Source organism: Bidens hawaiensis, unplaced genomic scaffold (assembly GCF_021521415.1).
Source record: "Bidens hawaiensis isolate Kalapana, Puna unplaced genomic scaffold, B.hawaiensis_p1.1 tig00001463_1, whole genome shotgun sequence".
NCBI lineage: Eukaryota > Viridiplantae > Streptophyta > Magnoliopsida > Asterales > Asteraceae > Bidens > Bidens hawaiensis.
Genome location: NW_027491083.1, coordinates 3241860 through 3247273, shown reverse-complemented (window position 1 = coordinate 3247273; position 5414 = coordinate 3241860).

The window sequence follows — 5414 nt, the reverse complement described above, 5'->3', positions numbered from 1 at the left end:
ACATTAGTACGTATGTGTAATACAACATTAACGCATATGTGCACTACATCGACATTTATTTTATTATTATTTTTTCCATATGATACAACACTACTACACATATACAATATACAAATATTGAATATATGCAATTAAACACTATTAAACTTAAAAATACATAGTAATGCACATGTGTAATACAACGGTATTGCACAGTAATACATATGTGCATTACAACGGGTTTTTTTTATTTTTTTTTATTTTTTTCGAGCAAAGGGTAAGAAAATATAAGAATAATGGCAAAAACAGAAATTTGAAAATATTTTTTTATTTTTAATTAAAAATAATTATTTATGAGTTTTTAAGTTTTCTCTCTAAAAATAAGTTTTCTCTTGATCCTCTCCCTATATATATAATATATATAGGGGTGGAATCTAAAGAGAACATCTCTTAAAGAGAACTAAAGAACTAATAAAGAATTATTTTTAACTTTTTTTAAAACAATATTTTGTGATTTTTTTTCCTTTCCTCCTTCTAATAAGATGATATTGTGCCTTAAAAAAACGTCGATGTAGTGCATATGTGCACTAAGGTGTATTGCATATATACAATAGTGTTTTGTTGCATATAATACAACACAATTACATTATACAATACATACTATTGAATATATGCAAATACAACACTAATAATTGTATGCAATACACACTATCGCACAGGGCCATATCCAAGAACCTCTTAAAATTTTGGGGCCTGGGACGAGTATAAAAAATGAGCCTTTATAATCGACTTCTCAATTATGTAATAGATAATTTGACAATATTACCAATAAGATTGCATTTAAAAAATCCAAAACAAACAAATAATAATAAACATGTTAATAAAATGACTCATACGAAACAAATGAAAGTTTTTTTTCTAGTAAAAAAAGAATACTAATAATGGGAATTAAACTCATTACTTTGTTTCCATAGTCAGGAAACTTTCCATTCAACGAAATAGTCATTTTGTATGCTTTTTGTGTTAAAACAAACCTATATATAAAATACAAATTTTATTTTTTTAACAATTATGGGCCTCTCTGGATAGTGGGCCCGAGTCCGTTGCCCTCCTCGCCCTCTCATTGGGCTGGGCCTGCTATCTCATATACGTAATACAACACTAATGCACATATGCACTATATCGATTTTTTTTATTTTTGTATCTAATATAACACTATTGCACTAATACAATAAAAAAATTCATATATGCAATCTAACTCTATTGCTCATATCAAAACACACACTAGTGCATATATGCAATAAAAAAATCGATGTATTGCATATGTGCACTTCGACGAGTTGTTTTAATTATTTTTTAAAATTTTTTTTATCTTTATATTTTTTTCTAGTTAATAATAACAACATATAAGAAGGATGAAAGAAAACAAAATTTGAAACTATTTTTTGTAATTATGTTAAAAATATTTCTTTATTAGTTCTCTAGTTCTCTCTTTAAGGAGTTCTCTCTTGATTCTCTCTCTCTCTCTAATATATATATATATATATATATATATATATATATATATACTAGCTTCTGAACCCGTGTATTACACAAGATTTGTTAAATAAGAAAATAAATAAGGCACGCTATTTGAAAGAAATGAACAAAATTAAAGGTAAGAAGAAAATAAAATATATGCTACAACTAATTAGAAGTCTATAATCTCAAATTTACAAATTAGAATGAGATAATCCATACAACAATATAACATTTGTCAAAATTGTTTTGACTTATTACCCATGGATAACTATAATGAATGAGATGAGAGATTAGAAAATTAGAAAGAAAATTATAACCCATTTGTCAAAATTGTTTTGACCCGTTACCCAAGGATATGTAGGATAAATAAGATGAGGAATTAGAGAATTATAAAGGAAATTATAACCCATTTATCAAAATTATTTGACTAATGACCCATGTATAGATATGATGAAAGATTAGAAAGGGAATTATAACCCATTTGCCAAAATGGTTTTGTCCATAACCCATAGATAGGTAGAATGAATGAGAAGAGAGATTAGACCAAAAATAAATGGGATTGCCACATCATTCTTATTATTTTCTTTTATTAGTAAAGTTATATATATATATATAGGGTGGAGTTATAATAAGAAGTAGAGTGAGTCTAAAAAGTGTAGGAAGTAATCTGGTGCGTTAGATTTGATAATCTGATGGTCTAGATGAAAAGTATGTTTTTTACGCGGTGTGTCTTATTTTAATTATTGTTTTATAACACTCTAGGGGCATATTCGTCCGGTGTGTTATATTATATATGGAAACATTATCAATCTATAATTATTATTATTTTTATTCCAAATGTAAAACACAACACCAAAAAAATCATAAGACATATTGTAGTGGAATGGAATGAAGGAGGAATGGAATAAGAGAAGGAATGGAATGGACAAGTGAATGGAATGGATCATTACCATTCCTTTGTCTTGTTTGGTTAACCTATTAGAAATGAAATGAATTATTACTTTATGTTGTTTGGTATAAAAAAAATTGTAGGAATGAAATAGAAATAATAAAAACAATCCTATCTCAAAATACGTTTTACAAAAATAATAATAAAAATAATATATAATAATAATAATAATAAACTAAAATGGTGCCGGTGGTAGCTCCGGTGACGAAAACGGTGTTTGCGGTGGCAATGGTGGTGGTGGCGGCCAGGCGACAAGGGTGGTGGTCAAGCGGTGGTAGCATTGGTAGTGATGGCAATGGTACGATGGTGGTGGTCAGGATACAAAAGTGGTGGTGGCGGTCAGGCGACAGGTTGGCGGTGGTCAAGCGGTGGTAGCATTGGTGGTGATGGCAATGGTACGATGGGGGTGGTCAGGAAATGAAAGTGGTGGTGGCGGTGATAGTCATGCAGCGACAGTGACAATGGTTGCGGTGGTTACGGCGACGCTGTTGGCAGCGACGGTGGCGATGGTAAATGCTGGTGGTAAGGTGATGGTGGCGGCGGAGTAGGTGGTGGTGCCGATGGTAATGGTGGTGGTTGTTGTTAGGTGGTGGTGTTATTGAGAATGTAGAGTGAAGGAGGAATGGAATGAAAAAAAAGAAGGGGGTGGGAAGGAATGGTTTTGATGGAATGGGATTCCATGTGTAATGGATGATACAATTCCATTGAGCAACCAAACACCACTTTTTTCATTCCCACATAATGAATCATTCCATTCCCCCTTTCATTACTGCATACCAAACGCTACCCAAGAATATCAAGAACAATAACACACTATGTTGAACATAATGAAGAGAAACACAGTAAACATCATACTAATACATCAACTTTAAACAGTAAAAACACTACTATCACAATGCATGAATGATTAGGCTGGATGTAACATCCTAAAATTTATAATGTTAAATAAAGAAAGTTACGTTTAGTGATTTCGCGTTATTAATTAATGTCGAGTAAAGAACGGATCATGGACTTAGATTAATTAAGATGGGTTAAATGAGAATGGGCCTTAGGTCCATGGGCTTTAAGGGATATAAATATCCCCTAAACCAACCTAAAACCCTAAACCCTCATTTCATTTCCATCATTATCTCTACACACTCCAAACACACACACACACACACACCATAAACGAGCAAGATCCGAGAGAGAGTAAACGTTAGTTGGTATTAGATCTTATTACACGAGATCTAGAGTGCATAAACAAGCTAACCAAGATCGAACGAGCGCTAAAGGTATGTTCTTGACCTTAAAGTTTACGTAGTATTGAACGTTTTTACTCAAAGGTCCAAGCTTTATAGTATATACGGGATATATATACGACCGAAAACGGTTAGGGAACGTAGTGGGTGATGTCGAACCATAACAAGGGTATTAAAATCACCAAAATGCTTGATAAAAACCAAACTAGTAGCTGAACTGGGCAACTTCGCCTGCAAAAGCTTAACTTCGCCTTCAAAGCTTAACTTCGCCTACGGCCAAGTTCGCCTAATTGATAACTTCGCCTACGGCCAAGTTCGCCTAATTGATAACTTCGTCTAAGGCCAAGTTCGCCTAATTGATAACTTCGCCTATGGCCAAGTTCGCCTAACTGATAACTTCGCCTAAAGCTAAGTTCGCTTAAGGTTTAACTTCGCCTAAAGCTAAGTTCGCCTAAGGTTTAACTTCGCCTAAAGCTAAGTTCGCTTAAGGTTTAACTTCGCCTAAAGCTAAGTTCGCCTAAGGTTTAACTTCGCCTAAAGCTAAGTTCGCCTAAGGTTTAACTTCGCCTAAAGTCAAGTTCGATTAGAAAATAAATTAAAAACCTAAAGTCAAGTTCGACCCCAGCCAGGGGCTCTGCCCCTTGGACCCTGCTAGGGGCTGCCGCCCTTAGACCCCGCTGCCAGGGGCGCTGCCCCCGGACCCCCGTTCGTTGTGGGTCATATACAGATAGAAATACAACATGAGTAGTAGTAGTTAATTGATACGTGTAAATATTATACAGTTAGCCGTGCACAGCTCAAGAAGGGAATAACTATTAACGGAGAGCGTAACAGGATTCAGGTGAGTTTCTAGCCCCATTTATGTGTTATGTTTTCGGGGCTGTGTGCATACTCAATATGTTTGTTAATACGCTTATCCTAAGAGATAAGTGTATGCCTTATGTGAATAATGTGAAATGTATGAATGATTGCTTGATGGTACGTGAACGATCTTCGGATATTGCACGTACTGTCAGGTTGTAACGCTATATATAAGGTAAGTAAGATATGTATGCTTATGTGTATGATCGTGATAAGTTAATAAAAGAAGGAAAGGATGGTTGTATGGTTGTATGGTTACGAAAAGGGTACCGAGCCCTAATAATACTCGAGGTATGATGTATGGTTGTATGGTAAAGAAGAGGGAATCGAACCCTACTAATATTCGAGAACTAGGGAACCGAACCCTACTAATATTCGAGGAAAGAGGGTACCGAGCCCTAATAATACTCGAGGAAAGAGGGTACCGAGCCCTAATAATACTCGAGGAAGGAGGGTACCGAGCCCTAATAATACTCGAGGAAGGAGGGTACCGAGCCTTAATAATACTCGAGGAATGTAGGGCGTAATGCTCTTTATAACGTAAGATATGAAAGTAAGTTAATACAAAAGAAAGTATGAAAGTATGAAAGTATGAATGAAAGAATATAAGTTTATGTGTATTGTATAGTGTATGATTAACTAGAACTCACTCAGCGTAGCTGACTTTTAGTATGCACGCAGGTGAGTAGGATGGGGCAGCTCGCTTGAGGAGACACGTGGCACTGAATAAGAGGCTGGCATCGGAAGACTCAAGACGTTTAAGTTTAATGTTTCGTTTATTTTGAAAGACAAAATGATGTTTTAAGACAAGACGTGTTTTGTTATGAAATGTTTTATGAAAGCTTTTATATTCTGCAAATGTT